This window comes from Alligator sinensis, unplaced genomic scaffold (genome assembly GCF_000455745.1).
Source record: "Alligator sinensis unplaced genomic scaffold, ASM45574v1 scaffold387_1, whole genome shotgun sequence".
Taxonomy (NCBI): domain Eukaryota; kingdom Metazoa; phylum Chordata; order Crocodylia; family Alligatoridae; genus Alligator; species Alligator sinensis.
The window spans coordinates 1,481,504-1,494,163 of NW_005842196.1; the positions used below are offsets into that span (position 1 = coordinate 1,481,504).

The following is a 12,660-nucleotide window of genomic DNA, read 5'->3' on the forward strand; positions in this document are numbered from 1 at the left end:
GCCCCCTGAGGGCCTATAAATTTGGGGAGCAGTGATCAGGGTGCATATGTAATATCAATGGGAGAGTTTTGATGCAGTTGAGAGATGGCAGCACACCAGAGGCAGAAGGACTCAGCCCAGAGGAAGACTTGCCTCTGAGTGGCACAGGAATGCAAATGCAGCGGTTCGATAAGAGTACAGCCTGCTGCTTGCTGCTGAAGTTGGGTGCAGTGCAGCATTAGAGTGCAGAATGCGAGCTGCTTAGCGACACTTGTCAAAAGAGGACACTGCAACGTGTTCCACAACTGGCACATTTACACGTTGTTAAGTGACACCCAACACTTGGCTGTGTCCTGAGGGTGGGGGGGTTGCATTGTTTACTTCAGTTTGGATGTAAATAGGGTTGGTGGATTTAATTGCCATGAAGGAAGGTGCAAGGTATTGTATAGCATGAAGCCCCGCAATTGTAGCTCAAGGGGAGGGCTACCCCCATTTCAGGGTAGGAGGCACTGCATGGTGGTTTTCCAATACAAATTCTTGTGCTCTTAACTCCACCTCCCCCACCCACCTTCCTTCCCTCCCTCCTATTTTTAGCTCTCGATTGCTACGCTTCATGCTGCTTCCACCAGTCGCAACAGGCAGAAAAGAAGAACGCACTCATGAAGCCTGAGACGGAAGCCTGAAGCCACTTCCATCTCAAGTGACAATGCTGGCAGTGTCACTACCAGGTGCCTATTCTCTGCTCTTAATATCCTTAGATTCATATTCATAATACTGAAAAAGCATATGGGAATTCACCATTAGCACTGTATGTACAGAATTTCAGTCTCTTTCTGCCGTGACTTAGACAAGTCCTCTTGTTGTGCGACTATATCAGCAACTAAACATGTACTTCAAATAATGATTTTAAAATTGAAAAGTTAATATTTCAGTTTAATATATGAACATGCCAGTATTTACCAATAAATACTATTTTTTTTTGTCTCTGTTTAGGTTAAGAACAGTATGTTGTGTTTGTTTGCCTTACTTCCAGGTTTGCCTGCTGCTCAGCTGCCTGGCCTACAGTGTGCAAGATTTAAAAATGCAGAAAGATTACAAATGTTCAGGTAGTCCAAGCAGCTACTTACTGAAATATGCTTCATTAACTCTTTTCAAAGATGATGTATGCAATATTCCTTTTTTATTTTTTGCTTATATGTCCAAAATTTTTTAGTTCACTGTGTTTCGCTACTTGAGCCCAGTGTACTCTCCCATCCAGATACAAAGGAGCACAGTCATTTCTGGGTGCTAGGCGAGAAATGAAATGACTGACTTTTGTGCAAGCTGTTCACTTTGTCCATCAGGAACAGCAAAATAATTAGAATGAAGTTTTGGTATTAGGGCACTGTATTTTCCTAATGATAATAATCAAAATATCTCATGTGTCTGCCTTTTTTGTCTGTCTTACTTCTTCTGGTGGCTGCCCAAAGATCTGAGGAGCTGGACCCCAGACTGGACCAGGTGCCTATTTCCTAATAATTGTGCTCTCTTGTATCTTGTGAAGACAATGATCCCAAGTAATTCTGTCTATGGTAATGATTAAATTAATAATTATACTAGTAATAATTGTAAAGGATACTAATAGGGCTGTGTGACGCTTCACTGCCTGTTTCATTTTGACACTGTTTTGACTCATTTTGAGCTCAAAACGGTGAAATCAAAATGAAATTAAGGGCTTTGAAACAGCCTTGAAATGAGGCCTGGCTCTCCCTGCTTCCCGCCACCAGACTGCACTCTGATCGACTCTGCCAGCCCCATGGAGCCCAGCCTGGTGGCGGGAGACAGGCAGAGCTGAAGCTGCACTCCGGCTCGGTTCCATGGGGCTGCGAGCTGCTGGGAGCTGAGCCCGGTGGAGGGAGGCAGAGGGCAGCCCTGGCACTGCACTCTGATTCACCTCACCAGGCTCAGTTCCATGGGGCTGAGCCACTGGGAGCTGATTTTCCCCAGGTCCCACAGCAGAGCCAACCTGAGGAGGGTGTAGGGCCTGGGGCAAATCAGCTCATGCGGGTATGATTAGTCCTGCAGCACCAGCCTCCTGTCATCAAGCAGGCAGATCGGGGTCTCCCCTGCACCCCTGGAAGGGCTGTGGGGGCTGTGCCAGAATGCTCCTGGTGGGGTGGCCCCTGATCTGCCTGCCAGATGACAGGAGGCTGGTGCTGCCAGCTGGGCAGCAGCAATCTTCTCAGAGCTGGGTGCAGGTTCCCAGCTGGCAGCACCAGCCTCCTGTGATCTGGGAGGCAGATCAGGGACCCACACCCTCAGAAGCAGTCCGGCACAGCCCCCACAGCCCTCCCGGGGGTGCGGGCAAGCCCCTGATCTTCCTGCTGGATAGCAGGTGCTGCTGGCTGGACACAGCCTGTTCCAAGAAGATTGGTACTGCTGCTGGCCCCAGCTGGCAGCACCAGCCTCCTGTCATCTGGCAGGCAGATCGGGAGCTTGCCCGCACCCCCAGGAGGGCTGCAGGGGCTGTACCAGACTGCTCCTGGGGGCGTGGGCCCCTGATCTACCTGCCGGATGACAGGAGGCTGGTGCTGCTGGCTGAGGCCAGTAGCAGCACAGATCTTCCTGGCACTGGCTGTGGAATAGCTTATGGGTAAAAAGGCAAAACAGCATTGAAACAGAGAAAGAGTTTCAATTAAACGAAACAGAACAGTGCTTTCAAAATGAAACTAAACTCGAAACAAAACACTGTTCCGTCAAAACGTCAAAATGGAAGTCAAAGCGGAACGATGCTTTTTGCATAGCCCTAGATAATAACAATACTCGACCCAGAAAGTCATTTTAGTATTGATTGCACATAAATACATACATACATACTAGGGCTGTGTGAAGCTTCGGCCCCTGATTTGATTCGCCCAGTTCATTGGCCGAATCTCAGAATCCAAATCGAATAAGAGGACCCTTTAATCTCTCGGAATTGAATCGGAACCATCTGAATCTATTTGGAGAGATTTGAAAAGATTCGGAGATTTGGAAATAGACACAGCTTTAAATGTGTTTTCTACATACTTCTTGGTAGCAGGGGCTTGTGAGTGCTGCGATGCTGGGGCGCATGGAGTGTCCCACAGAAGCATGGGAGGCTCCTCAGTGTGCTCAGCAGCAGACCCAGAAGTGGACCAGAAGCACTTCCAGTCCACATCTGGGTCCGCTGGGGAGCACCCAGGGGGACCCCCTGCACCCCCTGGCTCAGTGACTGGTGCCTCCTGGGTCTGGGGAGGATACCCAGGGTCCCCCCACAGCCGATCGCCGAGCCAGGGAGGCACGGGAGGGCCCCCCAGAGTGCTCCCTGGCAGACCTGGAAGTGGACCAGAAATACTTCCGGTCCACTTCTGGATTCTCCGCCAAGCATGTGGAGGGCCCCCCTGCACTCCTGTGGGACACTCCATGCACCCCAGCATCGCAGTGATCATGAGCCATGCCAGCTAACTCAAGGTATGTAGAAAGAAACTTTTAAAGTTGTGTCTATGTCCGAATCACTGATTCTCCGAATCAGCATTGAATCTTCAGATTCAGCCAGATCAAATCAGGGACAGTGATCTGAATCAACGCATTGAATCACTGTTCCTGATTTGGGTTGAATCCGAATTCAAATTGAATAGGGCCCGCTTCACACACGCCTAATACATAAATCCATTAATTGTAAATAAATAAATACGTAACGAATATATAATAAATACATAATAAATAAAATAAATACAGAAATACAGAAATGAATACATCAATAAATAAATAAATACGTAAATCTGGGTGCTCTTATCACCCTCGGTGGGCCTGGGTCAAAGACCCTCTGTCTGGTCCCATGGCTGCTGGTTTTAGCACCTTCAGGGGTGCTCGGGCCGGGCAAAGGTCTGCCCTCCCCCTTCTTCCCTGCTTGTCACAGAGCACTTAGGTGCCCAGGGAATAAGGAGCCCAGCTGTGGGTTGCTGGGGCAACCAGGGAAGGTCAGCTGACCGGAAGGGGCAGGGCCTGGCCCTTATAAAGCACAGGGGCTAAGGCCAGGCTGGCCGTTCCCTGCCAGCTGCTGAGGAGGAAGGAGCTCTTTGCTATGGGAGAAAGGGGAAGCCTGATACAGGAGTAGCACCTAACATTGCTGAGAGCTAAAGAGTCACCGGTAGGATTGAATGTTGTTATGGCCGGGCGACTTCAGTTTGAGTTATAGCCTAAGGGCTTGCATTTGTGTTGCTGTTTATCACCGGTGGTTTGGGTGAGGCTATTAGGGGTTGGAGGAGGCCTCATGGGGGACCCACCGTGGTGTGGGGGCCCCAGCGCCAGTAAGGGCACAGCATTTGGGGTGCATAGACCCCAGCCCCAGAGAGGGGCGGGTGACAGGCCCCAGAGAAGTGGGAAGGGGGTAGCACTGCAGAGAAGGCCCTAGAGACAGGGCGGCACTATAGAAGAGCCCCAGAGGAGGGCGGCGTTCCAGAGAAGGCCCTGCGAGAGGGCAGCGTTCCAGAGAAGAACACCAGAGAGAGGGACAGAATAACGTCCAGTACAGCTGCGAGGCTTGGGGTGTGGTATAAGGGGTGATAGGACCCACGCATAGCCCCTAAGGCTAGGGCGCCCCGGAAGCACCCATTTGTAGAGCAGGACCCACGAGGGGCCCGGGAGTCCACAGGCAGAGACTACAACCAGAAGTGACCAAGAGGGCAGCCTCCCTAACGTATTTTAACGTCAAAGATGTGGTGGGCGAGAAACCGAGGATGCCCTTGGGCCAACTTGGCATGGGAAGGGGCCTTAAGGAGATCATAGCCCTCCTATAGGACCCCGCCTGTGACACTGCTGCCTCTTAGCACCCAGCTCTTCCACTAGTATGTACCCCAACTAAAGGCAGCAGACTTAAGTCATTTTCTTGCACCTTCCAGTTGACTTAGATAAGTTCTACTAGTGTACCATCGGTTTCAGCTAAAAAGCAATTCTTGGTCTGCACACTTCCACAGGGGGAAGGAGCATTGGAGCTAGCAGTCATTTTCTCTGAATTTCCTTTACTGCAAGAAGTTCTTTCCTCAGGTCTGAAACCAGGTAAATCTGGCTGCTCTTACCACTGTCAGTGGGACTTGGTCAAAGGCCCTCAAGGTCCTTCCTCCCTCCCTCCCTCTTGCCCCATGGCTGAGGGCTCGGCTCTTAGCACCCTGGGTGGTGTGTGAAGCACCTCCTTCATGGTTACGGGCAGTGTCCCATCCAATGAACAAGACCTCAACACTGGAAGATTTGCTCACTTTGAATGCAGATCCAGATGGTACTGCAATGTTCAGACTGTCATTACAGCCTGGACTGCAGTGCTCCCAGTGGAGGCCTTGGGTAAAGGACCTCCCTCACTCCCTCAAATAGGCAATCAAATAATAAGTAAAACAAGCAATCAAACAATCAATGAAATTATCAAAAAAATCAATCCAAAAAGAAGTCAAATATTCAATTACAAAATCAAATAATCTAACAATCAAGCTAATAATTAATCTAATAATCAGAAATAAAAAATAATTAAAAAAAATCAAAAATCAAGTAAGCAATAAATCAAATAATCAATCTAATTAATCAATAATCGTGGATTTCACCTAAAAAGCCATACTTGGTCTGCACACTTCCAGAGGGGGGAAGAAGTTTTGGAGTGAGCTGTCATTTTTTCTGAATTTCCTGCACTGCAAGAAGTGCTTTCCTCAGGTCTCCAACCTGGTAAATCTGTACACTGCAGCATGTGCGCCTTTAAAAATAATTTTTGCTACAGTGCAGTTTTTCCAAGAACATGAAGGGTCTTTCTTCCCTCCCTGTTCACTGCTGCTGCATGGTGGATAAAATTATCAAATAAGCCATCAATCAATCAAATAATCAAACAATCAATCAAATTATCAAAAATCAAATACATTTTCAATTACAAAATCAATCAAATAATCTAATAATCAGAAATAAATTAAAATCAATAAAAATCAAATACTCAAGCAAATAAATCTAATAAACAATCAAGTAATCAATCAAATAATGAATCAAACAATCTGTGACATCTCTAGCGGATGCTGTGAGTACAGCACCGCCCCCTTGGTCGGGGTCCCCCAACTTACCTGCCATGACTTGTTCTTACCTGAAGAGAAGGAGGGGGTTCAGTGGTGTTCTTCTTCCCCTATCGACCCAAAGACAGGGTACTCACAGAAGTGCCATGGTGTTCCTCAGGGCTCCACCTTCCCATCCACTCACCAACCACTCGGGTGTTCCACTCATTGTTCTGTCAATCTCTGTAAGTCCCTTTACTATGGGTGTCTGGCATCAGCTTTGGTAAACCGGCCGGTTGCCTAGATGTTAATGCATCTGGAGCCTCAGTCCCTGATCCCAAAGGGCTGAGCGCCCAGTGTTTGGCATCCTTCCCAGTCCGAGGGAGAGGGACGTTTCTATGAGCTTAGGAATTGAAAGGGCTGGGGATTGTACGTCCCCAGCCTAATGCTGGACACTGCTGCCCCTCCCTTTGATATGGGGGCAGTGTCTGCAGGGCTGCTACTACCATCCTCCAGAGCCTCCGCCTGCCAGGTGTGCTCCTAGCTGGCTCTCTCCCTCTCCCTCCCTACCAGCTTCTGGCGGGGTGTTTAAATTTTCTGCAGCATCAGCTGCTGTAATCAGCCAGTCACCACCCCACCTGGGAAGCAGCTGCTTGAATAGCCGGCGTAATGCAGGCTCACACGGCTCCTGCTCTGGTTCTGCTCGTCCCGGCGGTAAGTTTGCCGGGGTACAGGAGGCTTGCTTGCTTCCACTGGGAAAGCCCAGGCCTGTCCCCAGCATCCTCAGTGCCTGTGGGGGCTTCTTGCTGCCACACAAACCTAGTACTCAGATTCCCTTTTTCATGGCATTTTTATTGATATCCATACCTGTCACCATAAATGATTTCATCCAAAATTTCAATTTAGGGTGTCACTGGTAGGTGTTGTCGGGCTTTGGCCCCTTCTTGACTGGTGCCTTGCCCCCAGCAATGTCAAGTTGAGATCTGGATTTGGCACCACCTACGTGGTTTAGTTGCTGCTCCTACTCGTCTGCTATGCCTTATGTTTTATTTTTCTTGGGAGGCAGTTCCCAAGAAAACTGCTCCCCTCAAACACACACCAGGTGGAGAGGCTGATGCCTCCACTTGCCCCCTGACTGCCCTGATTTAGGCAGCTGGGGTAGTCAGTGATTGTGGCACCAAGGCCCTGTTGGATGATGGGGCTCAGGCCTCCTCCCAGCTGCCCTCCACCGCGGCCTTGTCTGAGGTGGATGGCCCTGGGGAGGCAGGCCAGAAGCAGTCTGGCCCATCCTCTATGAAGGGTGGGCCACCTGCCATGAAGAAAAACAAAGAGAAGTAAGTGAAAGGGACCACTCAGAGCACCTCATCCCTGCTGAGATCTTCCTCAGCTGGTGCTGGGGGAGGCTCTGCTGGAGAGCCTGGCCCTGCTCTGGCTGTCATGTCATGACCCTGTTGACTGGGGATGGGGGCAGCTTGCAGGTGGGGGAGACAAAGGCAAGGGTCACCAACCCCTCTCCTGTCTCCCAGTTTTCAGAGGTGGGTGGCAGTAAAAGCTATGTACAATGCCTCTCTTCTGGAGATCTGACCCAGGGGGTGGCAGAGGAGTCTGCTGACCTCTTGGTCCCAGGCTACCGAATTAGATGAGGTGGCTAGTGAGATGGAGATCCAGCTTCCTGAGTGTCGCAAGCTACCTCGAGAGCAAGATGACCTCTCTCCCCCACAAGAAGGTGGGAATTTCTCTTTAAGAGCCAGTCCTTGACCTGGGCGATCACAGGAGGCTGATGGGTTTAGATATTGAGGGTGTAGATGCTGCATTTGTGGGTGAGCTCCCAACTAGGGTGCAGCCTCACCGTGCATCTGCCAGAAATGTGCAGCCCATGTTGGCAGACCTTCTTTGGGTCAGGCCCGACTATGGGGGGCTCCTGACCTTTTTGAAACAGACTAAAGGACAGAAGAATGTAGCGGGGCGCATCACCCAATGGTGCACTGATCCTAAAGTTTTTATCAAGGATGCCAGAGCTGCGGCCAAACTTATGCAACAAGATCTAGGCACTTGGCAGATGGTTTACTGTCTGGAGAAGCTCGCACAGTGGGTGAGAGACAAGTGGGGCCTGGCAGGGTCCCTGGAGTACAGTAGGACATGATAGGCCTTTTCCGACCTGTCTTTTTGCTCTGCTCTCAGGGGCTCACTCTTCTACCTACACCGTACTTCGCTATTCCTCTCCCATACCCACACCCATGGCAGCCACAACCATTGGCACTTTTAACATCAATGGCTATCAAGATCCAGTGAAATGGGAGGCCATCCTGGAGCTCCTGCACCAGAAGTGGCTGTCTATCACCTCCAGGAGACACGTTCTGACAGGCTCAACCAGTTGGCTTGGCATGCTGCCTAGTGAGGCCACTTGTTACTGAGTCATGGCACCAACCTTAGCGCTGGGGTTGCAACTCTTCTATTGTCACAACTATAGCATAAGACAGCAGTGGCGTGGGAGATTGTCCCTGGCCACCTGCTGACTGTCCGTGTCACCCTAGCACAACACCATTTGCTACTTGTCAATGTTTATGCACCTACTGATGGCCAGGAGAGGGTCACTTTCTCTGAGACACTGGCTGCCCTCTTGCGCGATACTAGTGAGGATGATGACCTGCTCCTCGTAGGTGGGGACTTTAATTGTACCACTGACACCCTGCTCAACCGTACAAGACCTGAGCCTCACCTGCCTTCAGCCCATAAGCCTCAGTCTGTCTTGGAGACTGCAGGCCTCATTGACATCTGGCGAGCCCTGCACCCCAGGGTAGGAGCCAGCACCACTTCTCTTGGAAGTTGGTTCCAGCTCCTACCTGCCCTGACAGTGAAGTAGCACCTCCTGATATCTAGTCTAAATCTACCCTCTGCCAGCTTGTGATAGTTATTTCTTGTCACTCCTGGTAGTGCTCGGGGGAACAGGGACTCCCCCAATGCCTGCCGGTCCCCTCTGACTAGTTTGTACATGGCCGCTAGATCCCCCTCAGTCTTCTCTTGTGGAGGCTGAACAGGTTCAGGTCCCTTAGCCTCTTCTCGTAGGGCCTATGAGTGGCCCTTCTCTGGACCCTCTCCATGTTGTCCACATCCCTCCTGAAGTGCAGTGCCCCTTCTTCCCAGGGGGTGTTGAGGAGACCCTCTTTCATGCCTTCCTCGACTGACCCCACCTGTGGCCACTCTTTGTCACCCTCAAGCCGCTGCTGCGAGCGCTGGGCAGGAGCCTCTCGGAGACCACCTACGTGTGCTCCTACCCATACCAGGCGGCTGAGAAGGGCCTCGTCTGCCCAGCCAACTTTTTACTGGGTCAGGCCAAGATGGCCGTCCTCAAGAGCCACCGAAACCAGCTTGCCAGGACCGGCTCACATGATGCCCTGAGGCTTTTCATCCTCCTGGTGCAGGCAGGCCTCTCACTGGAGTTCGAGTATGCTGTGCTCCGGTGGGAGGTGCCCGCCTTTGAGATATGCTGGGCCCTTGAGGGAGCGCTGTGCCATGTGGAGGACGGCTGTCTCAAATACGTGCTCTGATGTCATGACTGGTCTGGGCGACCGGGCTGGCTTGGTGTCAGCCTATGACTTGCAGCTCGTGCCGCGCCCTGGGCCCTCATCAGGCTGCTTTTTTGCTTTCTTTTTGTCTGGGAGGTTGAATGTGTTGTCACGTGTATGACTGGATAGAACAGGGTAGGAATTGTTTATATATAGTTATGACTGTGTGGCCGGCACGCCAACCGCATAACTAGCATGTAAGACACGACGTGGAATGTAGCGCAGGTGTCTGTCACGGTATGATGTTATGAATGTAATGACCTGTTGCTCTTGGCTTGATGGTAATTTGTTTGTTTTTTGCTTTGTAAGCGGCCAACCTTTTCGTATCCCTGAACCCCTGAATAACGTAGTTAAAAGTCAAAAGTCAAGTCCGTCCTTCCTTCCTTCCATAGAAGAGACTTGGGGTGGAGGGCAGCAAGGCAAAGCGTGCAAGGCAGGAGCAGGATAAAAGTTGAGGCACTGGAATGGAAGAGGCTTGCTGGCTCTAAGAAGCGGCAGGAGAGAAAACGTGGGCATTGCCTGCCTGACGGAGGTGGGGAAGGGGAGAGCCCCAAAATTCACAGCAAGGGCAGCCAGCAGTGAAGTGTATGCAAATGCAAGGAATAATTTTTTTTGGAATCCAAAAGAGTTGTATTTTTCATTAATCTGAACCTTGATTTAAATCACCAGTAAAAAGTTGCAAGATTAGCACCTGGTGTCTTGTTGAAGCATTGCAACAGAAATTCCATAGATTTCTGAGTGAACCCAAGAGGCACCTGGTGGTGAAATCATTCCAAGGCATGGAAAATGCCATTTTCGCCCCTATGTCAGATACATGTTAAAAAAAATATGATAAAAATAATCCTCTTGGCACAAATTTAGCTGCTAAAAATAAAACATGTTGGAGGTGGTTTAAATTACAACGATCAAAAATGACTAACACAATAAAACAAGGTGACAGCCAATGGTACCAGAGGTACCATTGCAGCCCCACAATTAAAGCTGAATTTGGGCTTGTACTTAAAGTTCAGGATCTTGCCTCTTGTTCAGAATGAAACCTACCCTAACAGAACACAACACAGAATCCAGGAGCACAGCTTGGGTTTTCTGAGTGCTTACAAGTAAATACTTGACACTATTAAAAGATCAAATTGCTTGAAAACAAGCCCTTAAGGTTGTTGTTTTTTTTTGTCCAGCAGTTATAATTGTTTGGAGGCCTCCTTTAGCTATTACTGTCTAGAAGTATAGTTCTTAGACAGCCAAATATTCACACCCATTCAATATTGTCACTAATGACATTGAAAAGTTTGCCTTTCAAGAAAGTATGCTCTGAATCAATCAAGCCATTATAGGGTGTTGTAGCTATGGTTTCTGATGAGGCGCTTAGGTCATTCTTCAGTCTTGTCCAGTGAATACGTAGGATGTATTTCTGTTGGTTGCAGCATCTGGTTTGTTCAGGAAGACATGCTTTGTGGTGGCTGTGCAGAATGTATAAGATTTCTCCTGGCTGTGGATTGACAATGACTTGCTCTTTTCCTTGTTGTCATGTTTATATTGGTGGTGTTACACATAGGATAACAAACTGTCTTGATACACTGGGCTAAGTTCTGGGTGTGCAGTGAGTTGGGCACATGGAGTGTGAAAGTATGTACCCTCAGATGCATTAGAAAGCTCTGTGCTTCCGCGGACCACTCTGGGACATAGTAAATCCACACCTCCCACAGTTCTGACACTGTCTAGTCTAGTCCACAGCCTTCTGCACTTCATTGTAGGGACTTGCATTTTTCTTTCCAATGTCTAATCAACTGCAAGACTGTTGTCTGTCACCAAGCTTCCAAGAACCCTCCCTTTTTATGGTGGTAACAGTGACCTGGCTTGCCACATTCAGGTGTTATCTCCATAAACCATACAATCCCGTAGGCACAAGGGAGCTTGTTCTCAGTTCCTTGGTAAACTCCCCAGCAAACTTGTAATTCAAGATTAGCTTGTGGGTAAGCCCCAAAGGGAAGCTCTGTAGTAATTACAATTTGTTTAGCTGGCTGCTATTTTAGGCATGTCTTTGGTACAAAACGATGTAATTACTTACTTGTTCTCCGATATAACTTTTTTCAGACTCTATTTTGAGGGTGGTCAGATACTGTCTGTACTCACTGAATTCTTTTAGTGTGCACATCACCTGAACAATAAAAAAATGGTGACTAGGAATGTCTGTCCACTGCAGATAGTCCTGTACAATTACAATATTAATGCCATAGTTCCTCGAGTAAACTGTAGCTCCTTATCCCCAGGGTAGGAGCCACAGCCCTGCAAGCCACAGAACCCTTCAAAGGAAAGACCTGTGAGAGGTCACTCATGCAGGTTTTTGGACTTAGCCATCTAGAACAAGAGTATGAAACCCTTTGCTCCACCCCCAGCCATTCCTGTTTTCCCTTCTTTCTCCTTGTTGGTGCTGTCATAGCACCCAAGCCCTCTTTCACCACAGGATTAAGGTAAATGTCCTTGCTAACTTTTTATCTTTATAGTTCTTACAAGGAAAGCTATATCAGATGCGTTTGTCATGGCAGCATCTTGTTGGCAATGTTCATCCTGTTCGTGAAAGGCTCTTATAGGACATTACACACTGGAATACGAGTGAGAATCTCCAGAGCCTTATTTTGTTGGCCTTATTTTTGCATATACTGTACGTAACTTTTTTATATATATATTTTTTTTTATATACTTCTTTTACGCCACTCCCTGCACATCCTTACATAGCGTCTGATGAAATGAGCTCTAGCCCATGCAAACTCTATATCTCTACTTTAGTTAGTCTAGATGCAAATCTACCCTGTCTCCTAATTGTTTCCCAATGGAAATCAGTGCCTTTGGTGCAAGGAGAATTGTATTACACCAGGAGCGGGCAAAGTATGGCTCGGGCCGGATTCAGACCATCAAGGGATTCTATTTAGCCTGCAGTGGGTCCCTCAGCTCCACCTGGCCCAGGCACAGGGGGCAGCCTGGTCCATGGCATGTGCAGCCAGTCCCACCACCCCCAGGAGCATGATTCATAGATGTTAAGGTCGGAAGGGACCTCAATAGAACATCAACTCCGACCCCCTGCATAGGCAGGAAAGAGT

At 49.0% G+C, this 12,660-nt stretch overlaps 1 protein-coding gene across 9 annotated transcripts in view; it reads left to right on the forward strand.

Annotated features, from left to right (window-relative positions):
• Positions 1-307: 307 nt before the first annotated feature.
• The window catches only part of TMEM35A (transmembrane protein 35A), a 39,663-nt gene continuing 27,310 nt past the window's right edge, over positions 308-12,660 (forward strand). For 4 of the 9 annotated variants that reach the window (XR_003094730.1, XR_003094728.1, XR_001358233.2 and 1 more), the window contains exons 1-3: positions 308-417; positions 574-707; positions 973-1,085. The gene's annotated coding sequence lies outside the window, so the exon portion shown is untranslated. Of the gene's footprint in view, positions 418-573; positions 708-972; positions 1,086-1,448; positions 1,480-12,660 lie in introns of all 9 variants that reach the window. The other 5 variants (XR_003094733.1, XM_025207473.1, XR_003094731.1 and 2 more) reach the window with 3 other exon arrangements.